Genomic DNA, 19390 nt, shown 5'->3' with positions numbered 1-19390 from the left:
GTTTTCTTATTTCTTTTTTTCTTCTTTTCTTCCTTTCTGAAAGTTGATTACTAAATATTTTCCAGCACACCACTGATTATTGTACTAGTCTCCAAGTCACCTGAATTCAAAACTTGAGAATAATTATGGACTATTTTCTTTCCCCCACCACCTAAATCCATTCAACTGTCAAGTCTAGAATGTTTAGATCACTCCAGACCTTATCATTTCCTTTGTTCCTGGACAATGTCTTGCCAGACTTTTTCTTATCTCTAACTAACTCTTCAAATGCTGCTACATTAAACTTCCTAAAGACAGTTTTGATCTTAGTCAAAAGTTTTCAGTGGTTTTCTTTGCTTAACAAAGTAAAGAGTCATTAATTTTCAACCAAGATCAGCCATAATCTGGCCCCCAATGCCACTACTGTCTCCCCCTCAGTATTCATTCCCATTAAGTACTTCAGGGTCCTCATCTTCTAGTTTCAGCTTGGTTTATAAGTACGTAGGGAAACCTGGAGGATGAATTGTCTATCTGACAAATTGCAGGGTGGGGGTGCTTTTTAACTCTGTGTCTATTTTTTCCTCCTGGATTCCCCTTTGCTCTTTCAACATACTTGAAGCTTACCTATGTGTCATGGTTTAATTCAATACCCACTTCTCCAGTCAAAACAAACTTTTCCCATCATCTGAGAGATGACTCTCAGAGCATTTTAATTTTATAGTCACACCATCATTATCATTCCCTGCCATTTTATTAAAATTTCTGGTAAATATATTCAATACTATTGAATATATTAAATGCTATTGAAATGCCTCTATTGTTAAAAGTGGGCAGGGCAATGATGAGCTTTTTCTTGAATCTAATGGGCACACAACCAAAATATGTTGAGTAATTTCATATGACAACATCTAGGATTTATATAACATATCTCTCAGAAATTATCTAGTATCTTCTCATTTTTCATAACATGTTATAATGCAGGAATAAATTAGAATTTTGTCTCAATTATAATATTACTCATTGGGAAATTGAGGGCAATTAGTACAATGAGGTATATGTCTGAAACTTCAGAGGCTTTACCTTTTGAACATTATTTCCCACCAGGGACCCTTTGCTCTTGACATGCTAGCAGAGTGTATATGATTGGATAATTGTTTGGTTCATATCCATCTTCTCTGGATGTGAAAGGAAGAATAATAAGGGATATTGCACTGGACTACAAGGTGTCTGAGGTTAGAAGCCAAGTCTATTTTATTCTTCAGAACAATGCCACCACCCAATTTTACTCTTCAATATTCTGTTAATGAATCACACTGCCTGTGTTTTTTCAACACCATAGGTAAAAGAATGAATGAGTTCCTAGTATTATTTGCAAAAGTTTGTTTTCCAAAGTTTTTTCCCCCAGCTACAAAATCACTGTTGTAGATTAAGGGTTTTTCCTCAAGTATTTTATTGGTTTATTTATTTAGAGAGTTTGACCATAGCTTGGGAAGATAGCATCAGTAACTGGGAACAGAGAAAGAGTAATTGGGCACTGTTTTAAAATTTACTGATGACTTCCTACAGTAGTAATACTTTAACGTGGGCAGTGTGAGTAACATCCCTACACATTTTTTACCCTTATTTATCTGTTAGAGGGCAGCTGACATCCTTAAATACATAGGGCTGTAGTTAATGATCACTGAGCATTATGTAATGATCAAAATTCTGGAGAGTTTTTTTGCTTATTTTTAGTTTGTTTTGTTTGTTTATTTCTCAATATTAGACTGAGTGATTTCCCCCTTTTTCTACTCCTGACCTGGAAATGGCTCCACTACCAAAAGCTAAATATCTCTTCAAAATATATCTACACAGACTAGTTGGCAATACCAATCAGTAAACCATATGAGTAGATATGGCAATTTAAAGAATATCACCATAACCCAAAATCCAAAATGAGAAAAAGGCATTTCTGAATCCCATGAAGGTAATAGATAACATGCCATGCTTAAACAGAGTTAGTGAATCGTCTATTAATTATAGATAGGTAGATAAATAGATAGATAGAATTTTGCTCCCCTGTATCCTTCTCTCAATACAGTGTATGTTTTTATAATATTAATATTTTATCTGCAGATGGATACTTTAATTTTTGTTATATTCCTCATAGCAATATTTATGATGAAATCCCTGGTTTACTAAACATATCTCTCATGGAAGGTTTTAATGTTTTTCATGCCTCTTGTATAGCAAACAATTATTGGATTTAGGCTTACAGAAGCCTGTTTCAAATTGTAGATTTCATAAACATTTTTTGGTAGTTAGTGTTAAAATGAAATAGTAAGGTCCATTAACTCATTGTCAGAATCTTTTCAAAATACCATGATTCGGAAATACGATATAAAAAGAAAAGGCATTATCTTAGCCTAGTCCCTTCCATTGCTGTCTCTGTGTAATTTTCTCAGATTAGTGTCGTTGATAGACTGCTGTTTAAACTAGTCAATGCAAATTAGCCTTGTAATTTCCTTTGTAATAGAAGTCTGCTCTCATTCACCCAATCTGTGGTTAAGTATTATTCAGGCCATTGCTCTGTGCTTCTATTAAGGCCAGAAGAGTCAGAAGAGTGGTAAATATAATCCGCTGTCATCTACTGCAGATATAGGTTTTAAATTATGCTTTTTTTCTATATTGGTTTAACACAAATTTTGAAAACACTGGCTAACATCTTTGAAAGAGCCTCACTTTACATTTATTTTAATAAATTTCTTGGAAAATAGTAAATAATCATAATTTTCAATACATATTGTGGTAGGTAAGGTATTTTTAAAATAATGTATAAATTTATCTCTAAGGTCAATGACCAAATACTAGGAGAAACAGTTGTAAATTTATAAATAATATTAATTATATTTTTAATTGTAAGGAATATGAAATGTAAACTTTATTAAATAAGTCCTCTGGGCTTCTTGATGATAATAATAGTGGCCAATAAAAATAGATACCACTTGTTAAGGGTTACCATCTGCCAAATTTTTAACATAAATTACCATTAACCCATATAACAACTCTGCATGTATATTGTCCTTTTTTTGCAGGTGAGGAAATCAAAGCTAGGAAAGGTTATATAACTCGCTCAGTGCTTCACGCTGGAAAATTAGAGTTGGAATATAGACCATGTCTCTCTGGTTTCAGTGCCCACCCTCTTTGGATATTTTGCTCCTCACCCCTAAACTCCTTAAAATTAGCTCTAACAATTTGAAAATGTAAACTTCCTTAATGGGATTTATATTCTCACTAATTGAGTTTATTGATTCATAACATTTTTCTATAAGCAGTTTTTTCTTACAGATATTTATAAATAGAACCTTAAATACTGATTTTTATGGATTTTATTTCATTCTTGGACATTGCATCAAAGTATACCTTAAACTCTGACCTACCACTCAACTCCCACAATCAACATTGATGACCGCCTTCTCAGTGGGCTGGCTGTGTATGCCTTTACCTGTCTATGCTTAGAGCAACCAATACAGTCACAAGCTCCTCTAGCAAAGCAGGAAGTTTGTCTCATTCATTTCTTATCTTCAGCATCTCTCTCTGTGCCTGGAGTTAAATGAATGGATGTTTTCTATTTAATTGTTTCACTACACAGACCTCAAGCTCCTTGAATGTTATGACCACATCTAGAGTTTCTAATGTGTCTGCCTCAGAGCCTAGAGGGACAGAGTCAGAGCCACACCCATATGATAAAATGTGAAGAAGGGATAGGTTAATCATCCAGTAAAATTGATCAACTTCTTGAGCAGAAGGAGGCACAGCAGAATGGGACTCCCTAAAAAGAGAGTAAAACAATAAGGAAGCAAAAAGTCTTGCCACCAGCTGGTTCTTCATGGAATTATTTGGATAATAACAAGCTTAATAGCAATAATAATAATAATAATAATAATAATAATAATAATAATGGCTACCAATCAATGTCCAATTATATCTCAAAAACTGTGCCAAATTCTTTATAAATAAATAGTATCTCATTTAATTATTTAAAATATGAAAAATATTTTTCTGTTTTAAAGGTGAAGAACTTGAAATTCAGAAAAGTCACTGGTTGTAAAATACAAAGCTACAATTTGACTCTAGACTTGTTTTCCTTATTTCACATTCTTTGCCATAATAATAAATCTGGAATTTATCCAGCAAACTAAGAGTTTCCTGCATCTTATGAAATGCCACCATTCTTTTACATAATTTGTGTAACTACAGATTTACAGCAGTTCAATGAGTTTTTATGAATTATTTACATACTTAAAAATATATTCTGCACTGTTATTTCCATGGAATTATTAAGTATACATTCAAGAAATGGAAAACAAATAAGGTAACCATTGGCCATATAATTATCGTTCGATCCGTTGTATGGAGGAGTGGATATGTCCATGAATGTGTGATTGTACACACAATAATATGAGAACTCAATTCGTGAGATTAAGGATTATTTTCCGTTTTTCTCTTGGGCTGACTAAAGAAGAAAGTCCTCAGAATGCATCACTTATAAGCTAGCTTATGCATCATCTAATGAAAGACAAATTGGGAAATATTTGAAATGTTTTATGCAAGCATAAATTTTAAATGATATCTCTAAGAACTGCTTGTAATTTTTATGTTATTATGCAAATAAAAGATGAGTATAGAAAAAAAGAATAAAATACTAAGAAAGTTTCTTGTTCTTTACCTAAGTTCACCCTGGTCTCCTTTCTGGTTCTACTTATTACAACCTCCCAATTTAGTTTGTGTTTACTTAATTATTTGTCTATTTCAGAAAGCAAATTACCAGTAAAATGACTAATTTTTAAAAAGAAACTAAATATATTTCAGAGGTTCTGCCAATGTGTAATGTCTTCTAACACTCACCAGAAATAGCAGTAGGCTAATTTTGAAATAACTGTTTTCTCTGCAGAATTCTCAATGTTATTCTCATTTACCCTCCTTTCTTGAATCCCCCACCTCCAAACACCCACCCCGGAAAAAAGAAAAACAGATTACAGTAAATTTTGGAAAGGAATTCTATTTGCATCATTTTCTTAGAAGTCACGTGCTTTGGATTTCCTCTTGTTTATGATATATTAAAATGCCTTCCAGATGTTTTTAATTATAAAAATTTTTTTCAAGAAAGCAGGGTAATCCATAATAAAATTTCCTCTTTATTTTTAATGACCAATAAATTAGTATATTCCAGCTTATCAAACTGCCCCATAATTCTGAGGATGACCCCTTTAAGAAAGGTCAGGCATTGAGTTAGCTAGATTTGGGCAGAGGCAGAGTTTTACCAAGAACACTTTTAGCTCCTGTTTCCAATTGAGGCTGCTCCCTGCCCGGGGCCTAGCCTGATGCAAAAGCCCGTTGGCTGGAATTGCTTAAACGTCCCACACAAATATAAACACCTCCACAGTGTTGGGAAGATGAAAGGAACAGCTTATTGATATTGTATATGCTAACGTTTGGATGTGGGACAGGAAAGACAGCATTTAACTGCTGGTATGCAATGTTGAAACTGGGCTGCATGAAGAGGTTTTCATTTACTGAAGTTGGATGCATGCCCAGACTGCCATAGTAGAATTTAGGGAAAAACACAGAAAAGAGGAGCACCACGGAATGGTTGTGGGGAACATCCACGTGGGGCAGATGAATAAATACATATGAAGACCATGTTTTCAGAAATGGAAGGACTGGCCACTGGGGGAAAGTCATGAATCTCCCAAATCCCAACCAGGCCCTCTCCATGTTATACTTGAAGGTAACTGTCTGTTCACCCTAATTTTGATTCAGAGTGAGAATAAGGCTATCACTTGGCTGAAAGAGAAAGAGGAGCAGGGCAGGGCAGGAAGCAACTTTAGCTTGCTTCCCTGTTGTTATTTTAAGCCTAGCAAGGGGAATAAATGTTTTTCCTTCACTAATGTTACTAAAAGGGAAAGAGCTTTGTGGACTATAGACATGGTGGCTTTTTAAAATGTATCTGCTGAACATCTGTCATGTGGGACAGAAGAAACTTTTAAGAAGTAGAGATTTTGTGACTCACAATGTGAATTTAAATTTAAATGGGGTGTTCATTGGCTTCATTTAATGAAGCATTTTCTGAGAATTTAGTCTCTCATCACTCTGCCCCACCTCATCTCTTTGTAACTTTGAGCACATTTGACGAACATGAGTAAGTGTGCTGATGATGGCTTTGGAGAGAGAGTTCATCATAATAGGTGTCTGCAAGGAAGTGGTGTTTGTGGAAACTTTAAATAAAGAAAGTGAGACAGCGTGATGTACAAACTAGTTACTCAATCTGTGTTTATTGAGTTCCCACGATAGACAGAGAAGAAAGAGAATCCTGTAGAAGGGAGGAATTGAAAGAAGTTTCACTGGATGAGAGTGGAGGGGGCAACAGAAAAAAATTATGGGGGTGCTCCAACAAGGTTGGGGCTCGCTGCTCTAGAGACATCTGGGTTAGGACACTGGAGTTCTCAAGAAAGAACATGAGGGTTCAACAGGTCTTGAGGAGAGAAGGAAAAGATCACTGCAGCAAGAATTCCTTTGGTTGTTCTAGCCGCAAAATATACCTGCTGATGTGGCTTCGGCCAAGGCGCTCTCTTCTAGATGTTGGAAGCCCACTGTAATCATTCAAGCTTTCATTCTGAGAAGAAATCAAGTGAGGAAAGAAGGAAAACTCCCAGCCTGACCTCCTACCAAAGCAGAGCTGAAATCCATGGAGAAGTAAATGTCCCTGTCAGATCACCTCATAGGCAAACAGTATTGTCCAGATTCCCTGGGACCAGTCCTTGCTCTAAAGATCATTGTCTTGCATTTCAGGTGGCGTCAGCTCAGAAACAACTAGACTGCAGCCCCGGACAACCCCTTTGTGCTCTTCTCCCTTCCTCCCAGCCATGTTCTTTCCATTCTAGGTACACTGGCTTTCTTGCCCCCCTTCACAGAACACACTAAGACTGATCTCAGGCTGTTAACATTTGTGGCTCCCTTTACCTGAATGTTCTTACCCTAGACATTGTGTGGCTTACACTTTTACTTCCTTAGGTGCCTTCTAAAATGTAACTTTATTGAAGTGGCCTTCCTTCACCAACTTCTTCAGAATAGCTCCACTTCCCCACTGCCACCCTCTACCCGCTTTAGCTTTCTTTGTCTCAGATTATGTATCACCATCAGATAAACTGTGTAATTTTTAGGTTATTTATTTTTTTCTGTTAACAGAATGTAAGACCAATAATGAAGGACCTTTGTCTATTTTGTTCATTCTAGTTTCCCAAGCTGAGAACAGTGGCTGTCTCATAGTAGGTGCTCAATAAATATTTGTTGAATATATGAATTAGTATTCAAGAAAAGCACAAAGTGCACTTGGACCACAGACCAAGATAGAATGATTATAGCTGGACAGATCATGAAGGGCTAGGAGAAGATCTTGTGTATCTACCATGTGCCCAGCTCAGTGGTGTTGGCGGAGGGGAGAAAGGGAGGTGGGGGTTGAGGAGAACAGTGAGGGAGAGGGAGGGAAGAAGTGCTTTTCAAAGAGTATACAATGTCAAACAGTAATGATATCTAAGAGCAACTGCTGGGACTAGTAAAGGTTTTAGAAACATAATTGTTATAAGAAGTAATGTAAGAAAATGGTAATTTTCTCAGCACAAAAAAGGATAAAAAGCATCAAGGAGACAGGACTAGGAGTCAGAGGATGGAACAATATAGTCATCATTAAATAGTCCAGAGATGTCTTCTGAAAGAGTGAGTAGATTTATTTTCTATTGTTCAGAGAACAGAAAGTTTTGGGAAGTCTGGACAATTTGTTTTAAAATTCAATTGTGAGAACTGTCTTATAGTGGAGTGAACTCCATCACTGTGTTAAATCTAAAATAATCTAAGAGAGATGTTGTAAACAGGATTCTTGTTTTAGAGGAGAGGGTATACCAGATGACTCACAAGTGTCTTCTAAACTAGGTTTTTGCACATGTGTGTACATGCATACTCATTGGGTTTTAATTACTACAAACCATCCAGCTAGTTTTTTAATACTGAGAATGCCCAGTTAAACAATAAATATTATTTTTTATTATGTCTCATGCAATATTTAGGAAAAAACTTATACCAACAATTTCTTTGTTGTTTTTCTGAAATTCAAATTTAACTGGGTGGGCATCCTATATTTATCTGGCAAACTTGTGCTATGGAGAACAACAAAACAAAAATGTGTGTGTGAGTTTTCAAACTCAGAATTTACATAATTAATGTAATAAAGATAAAGCATGACTCTGGAAAGCCAGGGTCACACCAGAATTTATTCATAAATTTATGACCACCATAGCTTCGGGAAGACTAAGATTGTTGCTTTCATAGCCATACCCACCAAGGGAGGATTATCCTGTTCTGTTTTGACTTTTTTAATTTTTAAATCACCTTTGACTGGATTATTTCACAGTGTTTGAGAATTCTCAAGTGTATTTGTTATAATGTTGATTTCTTGTTCACCATACTCTGTCTAAATTTTCAATGAAGAGTTTGGCCAAAATGATTCACCACATATCATGGCTATTTGGCTTTCTTAGTATCTCCTTATCAAATCTAGCTTGCAACTCAATGTTATTTATTTGAGGCATATTTCTTTAGTACTAATTATTAGCATTAGTACTGACAAATGGTTCGATTCACTTTTAACAGGCTATAATTTTAAAATTGTAATTACAGTAAAATTAAATTAACTGCAAAATAGTCACCAAAACCACTTACAAAATTTTATTTCAGATAAATAGAAGCATGGCTGAAATGATCCTGACAAAGGAAGGAGAATATTTCTGTTTAGCCGCTAAAGATGTGCTGCAAAGTTTAAAGCATAAAGCTTTGAAATCATAAGATTTCTAATAATTTTTTAAATTATAAATTAATTTTAAATGATTATTTTAAGTATTGCACATAAAGTAGTTATTAATATTCTAAGTAGCACTATTTTAATTTTTCTAATTAAATATTCACATGAAATGCAATAGCCTTGTATAAAACTGTCTCTGACTTTAGAAAACTTAAGTCTTGTTTTGGACAGGAATATAGACAAAAGTAAAACAATTACAAAGAAAATTGTTCAGTGTGCTATCAAGTTCTAAAGCCAAAAATTCAAAAAATGGAGAAATCATCATGGGATGGAGCAGTAGGGAAAACTTCACTAAAAAAATTGGGGCTTAATTTGTGCCTTGCAGGCTGGGTTGGGAACATGTGCCTGGGGAGGAGGGCAGAGGTGATGTCAAGGCCAAGGGAGAAGTAACATGCACAAAACCGTGGACAGGAAAATAAGCATTACAGTAGGAGAAGCCACAGCTGATGTAGACAGCAAAGAAAAAAGTAGAAATACTCCCATTAGGAAATGGGACATGACCATGAATGGAGAAACACCATTTTACAAATCAGGACATTAAAGGCCACACTGCAGAATGTAGACTTGACATCACAGGTTGCAGGGCCATCATATATGCCCACCCAAGAAATGGACATCACGGGAGTGGTGTTTCTGGTGGTGTACATTATTCAGTAAGCCGAAGAAAACCAACTCAGAATACATTGATACTATCCAACCAAAACTCAGAGGATGGCAACTGCCATTATTATTACTTGAGCACTTCTTTTTAAAAAGTCGTCTTTCTTTACAGATTTTTCAGCTCTTAGGGTTACTTCTATTTAGAATGAAGATGCACAAACTTCTGTCTACAGAAACAAATTAATCCTTAAGTTTCTGAAAATTGCTTTGTCAGTGGCTTTGTGACCAGAGGTGAGAGAATAGCTTGATCCTGCATCCTTTCCCCAGGCAGATTCCCCACTGACAGCCACGGGGATGTGGCCTATGTCAGGGTTCTAAGATCAGGCACTCAGATTACTCTCTGAGCATTAATCTCTTGAAGACCAGGCACACTGTTCAAAGAGGTGTCACTTCTGTGCTGTTCTCCCCAACTGAAGAGCAAGGCATTTTTGTGAGATACATTTTTGCCAGCTCGTCCATCAGAGAATATTTATTTGTTCATTAATTTATTTTATGAGAATTGTACAAGTTACACAGTACAGTACCTTCTGATCGTTTATTGCCCAGATTTACGCTCCACGACTTGATGAAAAGTGCAACTCAAGAACAGAGCTCTCTCATTCCCTGTGTAAGCAGTTATGCTGCGATTTACAGGATAAAGACATTCATTTTAGACACTGTAATTAGAACTTGTCTTATTTATACATCTTCCTTAACATTGTGTCCCCTTTAAAAATATTTGTGTTTAAAATGGCAGGCAAGGAAATAGCTTGGTATGCATTAGGAAAAAAAGAAAAAGAAACAACAAACCACTGATTAATCCATCTGTTAAAAACCACAGTACACAAATTAAAAGAGTAAGTTAACATTATATGTCTTAATCTTTTAGCACCATTGTTCATACTTATTGTTTCTTGCAGCATAGTCAAAAAGATATTTTTTCCAGCAACTCCTTTTAGTTGACACTCTGGAAATGCTTTGCTTGTTTTAAATAGGTCTACTATGCTCTCAGACACCTACATATTTAGTAAGTCCAGCCTTTGTAACATGACTGGTTTATATGGTTTTGTTCCTCTATTATTTATTTTGTCCTCTCCAGCTCCCCTTTCAAACAATTCATAGTTACCAAAAGATTTATTAAATTCCTCATGAAAGTTTCCCTACTCAATGCAAACTGTGATTCTGCCTCTAGCAGAGCAAGATGCAGTAACTCAACAGTCTTCAGATTTCCTTTCTTAATTCTTAAATGTTTCCCTTCCTTCATCTCTTGTGAGATAGGTGAGAAAAGCAATTGCCCCCACTGCTTAATGCATCACAACGCAGAAACTCACTCCATCCTTGTAATTTTGAATCCCAGCCCAGCTGGTGGTTCCTGGATTTCAGACTCTGAATATGAGTTCAGCACTTTTAAATCAATCATTGCGAACAGTGTTTCTGTCAAATGGAAACCTTTTCTTCTTTGGCAGAAAGGCTTTCCTGATTTCCACTGCAGCCCTGGAGAACTGAACAGTCTCATAAATGAAACCAGGATGTAGGAGAAAAATTAAACTAGATATAATTTTCTAACGTTGTCATTGGAAGAGTCCTGTTCCATTTACTGTTCAGTAAGACGAAGGCACCTCTGTACCCTGTAAGATTTTTCAGCTTCCCCCTTGCAGGCTAATGCTTATTGCAGTTTGACTAGCAAGGGGTTACTTGGGTTAGGTGGAATAGAAGGAGAAATGAAATACTCCTTGGATTCGATTCCACTAACTTAAAATTATCCCTCATATTATTAAAATGCTTTTAGAATTAGGTTACTTCATAAATTTTGCTTATTATTGCTCTTAGCTGGTTATGTCCTCCTCTGAAAGTCCCCATTGTTGGCAGCAGTGGGGCAGTACAGAGACCTCTTGGCTCAGCCAGATGTGACACAGCAGCTTCAGAAATAACCTCCCTTACTCCATTTTGCTAGGACAAGTTTAAATAGCAAGACTTGGAAATAAAGAAGTAATGTTAAAGCTCTGAAAATGATATAAAAGACAAACTCTCTTTGGGGTCTTAAATAAAAAAGACTCAAACATTTTTTATAATTTTTACTATGCAGAGAATAAAATATTCTTGCTTGTTTACATGTACCTCCCATTAAGTACCATACATGACCCATTGTACCCAAACATTGAGGTAACACAAAAGTGAATGCTTCCTATAGGCTTAACTTTCTACTCTGCTTTTTCATTTAATGTGTACATGGGTCTCTCATTATGTAAGATAATCTAAAATACATATAGAAACATAGAGCATCGGATTTATTAAGAAGAACCTACAGAGAGGTGCTAATTTTCTTTACCAGTTTGCACTGAAAACACTTACAAATATAATTTCCTGCCATTTTTCATATAGTGACTGTTTTCTATATCTTGATTTTTTTACAATGCCCCAAATATTCCATATAATCCCTTGGATACTTTGAAATGATTTTATCTGTAGATAACCATTGATTTGTGGACATTGAATATGAGACTTCTGAGCTCTAAGTCATACTGGGATTGGTATTTACAGGTAAATGTGAACAGTGAGAAAGAAAGATTTAAACATATATGAAGTTGTACATAGCTGACAAATTTATGGAAATAATATTGGAATAAGTACATTCATTCATTCAATATTTATCCAACACTTATTTATTGAGTGTTTACTATTATTGAGTATCAAGTGCCAGGCATTATATTAGTTATTGAAATTCAGCAGTAAAAGAAACCAACATGGTTTCTTACTTTATGAATTCAAGACATTGGCCTCTTTGAAGCAGGGTGACCAAGCTCTTGAACCCTTTAAAGAAACATCAATTGCTATAGAATTCTAAAAGTCTAATATAAATGTGCAACAGTATGCAAGGAGTACTAAGGAAAAGCAATATAAAAATGGATGGCTAAGGAAATAGAATATTTGAGCTAAACATCACCTTAAAGAACTTTTATCCCAGCCTCCTTATTAACTCAAATGAAATCCTTGTTTGTGTTCATACAATGGTTAATGGCTGCGCTCAGTCCAGAACATATTTCTTTTGACATCCAGAAAAGCACCTAACAAATGAGTGGTCTTTGAATATTTTTATTGTAAAATCCAACTTCTAAGTGTATTCACAGTACAAAAAAGGTGTTAGGGGTTGAAGTGCCCCCGTCCCAAACTTATTGGTTGAAATACCAAACTCCAGTGCCTCAGAGTGTGACCTTATTTGGAAATAGAGTCGTTGCAGATGTAATTAGTTAAAGTAAGATGAAGTCATACTGGCGTAGGGTGGGCCCCTAATTTAATATGGCTGGTGTCCTTGTAAGAAGGAGACATTTGGAGACTGATAAGCACACAGTGAGAATGCTGTGTAAAAACTGGAGTTACCCTGTCACAGACAAAGAAACTAGCAGAAGCTAGGAGGGAGGCCTGGAACAGATCCTTCCCTATTGCCTGCAGAAGGAGCATGAACTTGCTGACACCTTGATTTTAAACTGATGGCCTCCAGAACCGTGAGACAATAAATTTCTGTGGTTTAAGTCACATAGTCTGGTACTTCTTTACAAGAATCTGATGAAACTAATGTAGAGGGCAATTCCATTTGAGGCTTACTCAGTTGGATTTTCATTCATTTACTCATTCATCAAGCAAGTGTGTACTGAGTACCTGCTATGTGGCTGCACTGCATAAAACATCAGCAATACAAAGATGAATAAGAACCAGTTTCTATCTTCAAAAAACACATGAATATTCTAAAGTGTTAAATAATTATGTTGTGAGGTTCCTCCCACCCGGGTCTGGGATCCACTTCCATCTGTGTGGTTCTTTCCCAATAAATATGATTTATTCCCCCAATCAACTCTGAAAGATGAGATTCCACTTCTATCTTGGGCCCAGCCTCTTCCCTGGAAATATGTGAAACTGCTGCTTCCCAGGAGTAGTAACTATCTCCAATCAGTGAGTCATGGACTGGGGGGTGGAATCCAGGCCAGTGACAGTCCCTTAGCATGCGATTAAACCGAGCATCTCGAATCCACCCACCAGAGGAGTGCACGGAGCCCAGCACTGAGTCCTTGTCATGCTTTATCGGGGCCATAAAATGAGTATTTAAAATTTTAAAGTTTTCAAATAAAATATACAAAAGTTGATTATTTAGCAGTTTATCAACTTTACCCTCCTGTGGCATAAAGAACAGACAATAAAATTGTTCAAAGGAGGCTTCAAAACTACTTTCTGCCATTTTATTGCAATTTTAAAGAGGGCTAAAAACAATTCCCTCCATAGACCCCTGGCCGGCTTCGCTGCTTCCACCCCTGAGAGCATGCTTGCATTCCTACAGCTGATGCTGCTGGAGCCAGGCCCTCTCCAGTCCCGCTAGGCCCGCACGACCACTGCTTCCAGGGCTGTGACAGCCAGAAGCCAGAGAAATTACAGGAACTCTGGCCCACAGAACCAACCTCGGGGCCAGTCACAACTTAAATTGTCCCTGCTTCATATTTACCTGTTGCCTCTCTTCATTTCCCAGTGACCATCTGCCCCAAATCTTTCTGTCCCGACTGCCACAGTGGTCACCTTCATGCAAACAACAGTAAAAATGGATCTAAAGGGAATACAAAAGTAGACAGAGATTCGATTTACCTTTCAGTAATTTCTCTTTATGAGGATGATAGGGGCCCTACATATGCACTGCAGGGAAGGAGGTAGATAAATCGTGCTTCTCCAAAGTTGCAAGGAACCTTCGTGCTATTTATGTTTCTAGAAATCCCACTGGAGAAGCCGGGAAGATGAACTTCTAAGGGAATTTATGAGGGTCTTATTATCCATGGCTTTTAGTGCAGTTGCTATTTTTTTACTTGAAGCCAACTTCCTTAAAGTCTCACCTTTAATCTAGAAAAATAAAATATAGGCTCATAATGTCCAGAGTATCCCCTTTAAATGGCAGAGAACAAGCCACAGGTCTAGTTCATACAAGATCTCCTTAGCAATTTTGTTTTATTGTCTCCTCACAGCTTCAGGAGAGCACAACGGGAAGCCGGAATGTTTCCCCATGCATTTACATAGGGCTGCCAGGAATGAAGCCCCCACCATGGTGGTTGCTGTCCTCTCACCAGCCAATTTGTTTAGAGCAATGAGGTCGTCTAGAAGGACACACAGAGAATGGGTGATCCAAAGTGAAACACGAAAGAAAACCCAAGCTTGAGCTAATGGTTGAGACCACAGAGAGGAAAAAACACTTAAGGATTATATTATTATTATTAGAGTTATGCATCCATTCACTTATTTATTTATTCAAAAGTATTTATTAAATGTCTACTATGTGTTGGGTACTGTGCTATCCTCTAGGAATATAATGGTACAATAATAGACATGCTTAATCTCCCCACAGAGCTCCCAGTTTGATAAGGGGAAGGTAGCCATCAAATAATGATGTAAATAAATCAATTAAAAATACAAGTGAGTGCCGTGAAGGATAATTATAAAGTGTAATGTGGGCATAAAGTGAGCCAGTTTTACCTGGTCTGGGGTGGAGGTAGTAGGGCAAGGGTCCCAGAGAAAGCTTGCTTGAAAAAGTAATTATTGAACTAAGGTTTAAAGAAACTGTGGGAGTCAATTAAACAGCCAAAGTTGAAGATGAGGCTAGAAATGGGGTAGGGGGCACTCCAGGAAGAGGTTAGAAAGAGGTCAAACATCCTTGTCAAAGGAAGAAGTGCACAGTCAAGGAAGTTAAAGAAGACTTGTGTACCTGAACACCTGGGGAGAAAGGTGTGAAATGAAGCTGGCATGACTGGTAGGAGGCAGCCAGTCCATGCAGGGCTTGGCAGACCCTATTAAAGCTTTGGAAGTGATCCAAAGAGTAATCGAGAGCCATAGAAAGGCTTAAAGCAGGGAAAGTAACATGAGGAGAAAACTATTGTTCTTGCTAAGATCAGGTGGAATTAGCTGCAACTCACAAAAACTTCATGCTACCTTCTTACCCAACTCCATGCCCAGAACCACGTATCCTAGAAGCCCAGAGTAATCCCAGTTTACCATAGGAATTCTAAAGGCTCAAACTAGTTTTATTTTCTTGCACAGTGATTGGACAATGCTGTATAGCTTAATAAAGGGATAGAAAATCATTATTTAAAATACAGCAATATGGACTGCACACCTAGCAAGATCAGCAACTAATAATAGATTTATAAAACAAAATGTTTCATTTGAAGTCCCAGCAGAACCATCTGCTAAGAGAGTAAAACTTTTTGAACATATTTCTGCATTACCTTTAATTTGTTTCAACATCTATAACCAACTTTTAACACGGTACATACTCGAGACTATCAAAGATTATCAAAAGCGATAGTAATGTAATTTAAGTTGTTTACCTTCAGGAATAATGAGCTGATTCATAACAACAGAGCAATAACCACACTTCCATGTTACCGGCCAAGAAAACCTGGCTATTACCCAAACTTGGGTAAATTGTACCATGAACACATGTTAATTTTGGCTGCCCCTCCTTACTTAACAAAATGTTTATTTCAAATTATCTGAGTTCCCCACATTCATTTTTTACTCTACCCTTCAGTACAGTGTGGTTGGAAGACTCTTTTCAAAACTTGAAGCTGCTGGTGCCATTTTGCCTACTTCAAAGCCTCCACTGGCATCCCATGGCTCTGAGGCTGAAAGCCAAAGTCTGTCTCAGGCCAGGCAGGAGGTGCTGTGCAGCTCAGTCCCACCTGCACCTCCAGCCTCATTGTGCCCTGTGCTCCCCACCACTTTCTGAGCCCGGCATTCCATTGGAGGGGAAACAGGGCTTTGAACAAGACTCAGCCCCTGTCCTCAAGACACCTATGGTCTGATAAGAGCTGTTACATTACATTACCTGGATTCCATCATTGCTATGTCAATGGGTAACTTTTGACAGAGTAAATGCAGAATGTTAGTAGAGTGCATAGGACTGACATTTAATCGAGGCTCATAGAATCTGGGAAGTCTTTTTGGAGTCAGTGTCATCGAATATGTAGCTTCAGGGAGGAGATCACACAATTTAAAACTTAACAATACATATTCTGACATTGGTCTCTGTTTCTTATATTATTTTATGCTAATCTTGCTTCCCATATTATATTGTAAACTCCATAAAGGCAAAGACTACTACTTACACTTAAACATTCTGAACATTGTCTGCAATGTGCTAACCACATGGTTTGTGTTTCCAAAGATATGTTGACCAATGGATAGGACACTAAATTCTTACCTTGAAACGTGTGGGGCAAGGGAGAGAGCGAAAAAAGTGCTGGATATACCCAATCAACTAGATATGAAAAACATGGCTATGTGGAAAAGGTTGGCACAAAGATAAAGCTTGACTGGTATTCAAATTTTTTTCAGTTTAACAGTGATAATGATATAATGACTATATGATTTAATTGGAAGGTAGGAGCCAGAAAAAGACCTCACTAACCCACACTAATGAGAGGTAGGCCCACTGCAGTCCAACGGAGGTTATTAGTAATTGATTTTCTATTTTTAAAATATGTGCTTAGCTCACTCCTGCCAACACACACACAAGCTGACTGCAACACAGAATACATTTTGTCCTTTCATTTTGTCAAGTGTAGTTGCATTTTAATTATTTATGATAATACTTAATAGTATATTAGTAAGTGTCTTGTAGTGTGGCATGTAAAAATAATGAAGTCTTAGTAATATGAGAACATGATAGAGCTCTCAGCTATTAAATCTTTGCTCAGATGTGAAGTGAGACTGCGGGGTTCTTTGTGAGAACTGAGGGTTTGCAGATTAGGGAAGTGAAAATTAACAAAGTTTTTCTGAATTATATTTATGAAGTATAGATGTGGCGATATTTTAAAATGCATTGAAATGATTAATATGTTTGAATATGACAAATATGTTAAGATATATGTTTCTTTTAAGTGGACTTTTTTGTAGATATTAAGACTTTAAAAGAAAAAGGGCTCAACTAATTTTTTCCTTGATGACATACTTTTACCTACTTTATTTTTATTTCTGACTCCCACAAAGCACATTTTATCTCCAGATTATTAAGAATAATTTGAGCATGTATAGGATTTTTTTTATTTCAAATTAATCTTTCTTATGGTTATGGATGGAATTATAATCATTTCCTGAGGAAAAATAAGATTAATGTTTTAAAAGTTATATAAGACTTGACTTCATATTTTTGCTATTGGTATATTTTACATAGGTTTTTTTTTTTACTTAAATATTCTGTTACATCCAACTTTCCAATTTTAAATTCCAGAAATAAATTTTACAAGATTCAGTTGAATAAATGTCTGCCAAAAGACTCCACCAAATCCTACCTCTAAACCAGCCTCTCCACCCGAAAAAAAAAAAAATCAACAAGGGCCCTCATTCTCTGCAGCGGGGCTTTGTTCTCTCCCACCATTACAGAAATGTGTGCCCAGTTTCTTTGTCTTGGTAATTGAAAATGTTTTCCGATCCTTTTTGGGCTTTCTTTGCAGCCCATGTCTTCCCTTTCTTGGACTAGCTCCTTCTTTATTTCCTTCCAATTTTGTTCTCATCTCTCTGCTCTCTCACAACTCATCCCTCATTCTCTTTAAAACCCTGCTGGCACTATATCCTTATTCTAATTGGTCCTATTCTCTCACCCACTAATTTTATAAGGTTTTCTTCTCACCTTGTATCACACACTCTTAGAGGACTGAAATAACGGTTTTGTCTTAGTTTTGTCTTATTTCTACAATATTGAGAATCTCCATGTGTTGAGGTTGTACATTTCAAGTGGCCAGTTCTTACTGTAGTATTTGCATAGTGGCTCTAAGTTTATTGGTGGGAGAATAGGAATAAGAACAATCATGGAAAGCATGATCTATTATATTACTGTAAAAAAATAAAAATTCAGAGATAAAGAAGTTCTTATCTCTATTTTAAAGGTTGACAGCTAAAGCAGGTTCATAAATAAATATAAAAATTATTGGCCTGGATGAGTATTTTGGCATCTCATCTTCTATTTATGTGGTTTGTGTATAAAATGAAGAGAATATATGAAAATACATATTTTACCACACTCACAGGGATTAACATTGTTGTTTGCCTTATACAAATAGTTGATTATGACTTATTTGAAGCTTCATTGTAAGCATTAATCATTCCTCTCATGAACAGGGAGAAGATACGCAAGGCACAGTTTCTAAAGAACATAGATAGAACAAACAGCTTGGAAAATATGACATACCAGGTTTCACAAGAGAGACCACAAGTCCCCAAGTCAATGGGCAACTCATATAGATAGAGAATCCAAGGTGGACATACTTGGGAGAATTCGTCAAGAGGTTTGATGATGGTTGGTAGTACCTCCTTCATCACATCAGCAGTTGAGGCAGGTGTTCTATCCCAGGTGACCACATGGTGATACACATGTGGACCAGTATCAGATTCAGAGTTAGGTTTTTTCAGAATAGAACTTTTCAAGACTGTGGACAAAGACTAATAAAAAACCTAGTGGAAGAACTTGGACACTTGAGGAAAAGCATTAACAGAGGAGCTCAATGGTCATTATAGGAGCACTGGGCCCTTGGTCTAATTAGTAGCACACAAAACATATGAGAACAGTGTTTAAGGCTGGAGTGATCAGATTTCATTGCACTGAGACTGTGAGAGAAAGAAATATTGCCTACTCTGAATTCAGGCTGCTTTGGAAATTCTGATGATGGTCACTCCTCAGAAGTAATTACAAAATCCAGCTGGGTAGAACAGAATCAGAAGCTGACAAGCAGTGATTTCTCAAGTGAAATATCTATGTCTATATATGTATCCATTTATGTACACAAATAAATATGCATTTATGAATACATATGCACATATACCAACATAACAGCTACTCTCCATTTTGCATCA

The 19390-nt window shown here is 36.6% G+C and overlaps 1 long non-coding RNA gene across 1 annotated transcript; it reads right to left on the bottom strand.

Annotated features, from left to right (window-relative positions):
• Positions 1-10048: 10048 nt before the first annotated feature.
• LOC118500676 lies at positions 10049-18888 on the bottom strand. Its single transcript, XR_004903253.1, has 2 exons — positions 18729-18888; positions 10049-10152 (listed from the first exon to the last, which is right to left on the bottom strand). It is a non-coding gene; the product is annotated as an uncharacterized LOC118500676 (long non-coding RNA).
• Positions 18889-19390: the final 502 nt, after the last annotated feature.

This window comes from Phyllostomus discolor, chromosome 5 (genome assembly GCF_004126475.2).
Source record: "Phyllostomus discolor isolate MPI-MPIP mPhyDis1 chromosome 5, mPhyDis1.pri.v3, whole genome shotgun sequence".
Classification (NCBI taxonomy): Eukaryota; Metazoa; Chordata; class Mammalia; order Chiroptera; family Phyllostomidae; genus Phyllostomus; species Phyllostomus discolor.
The sequence above is the reverse complement of the archived record's forward strand: the minus strand, read 5'-3'. Positions and strand labels throughout refer to the sequence as shown.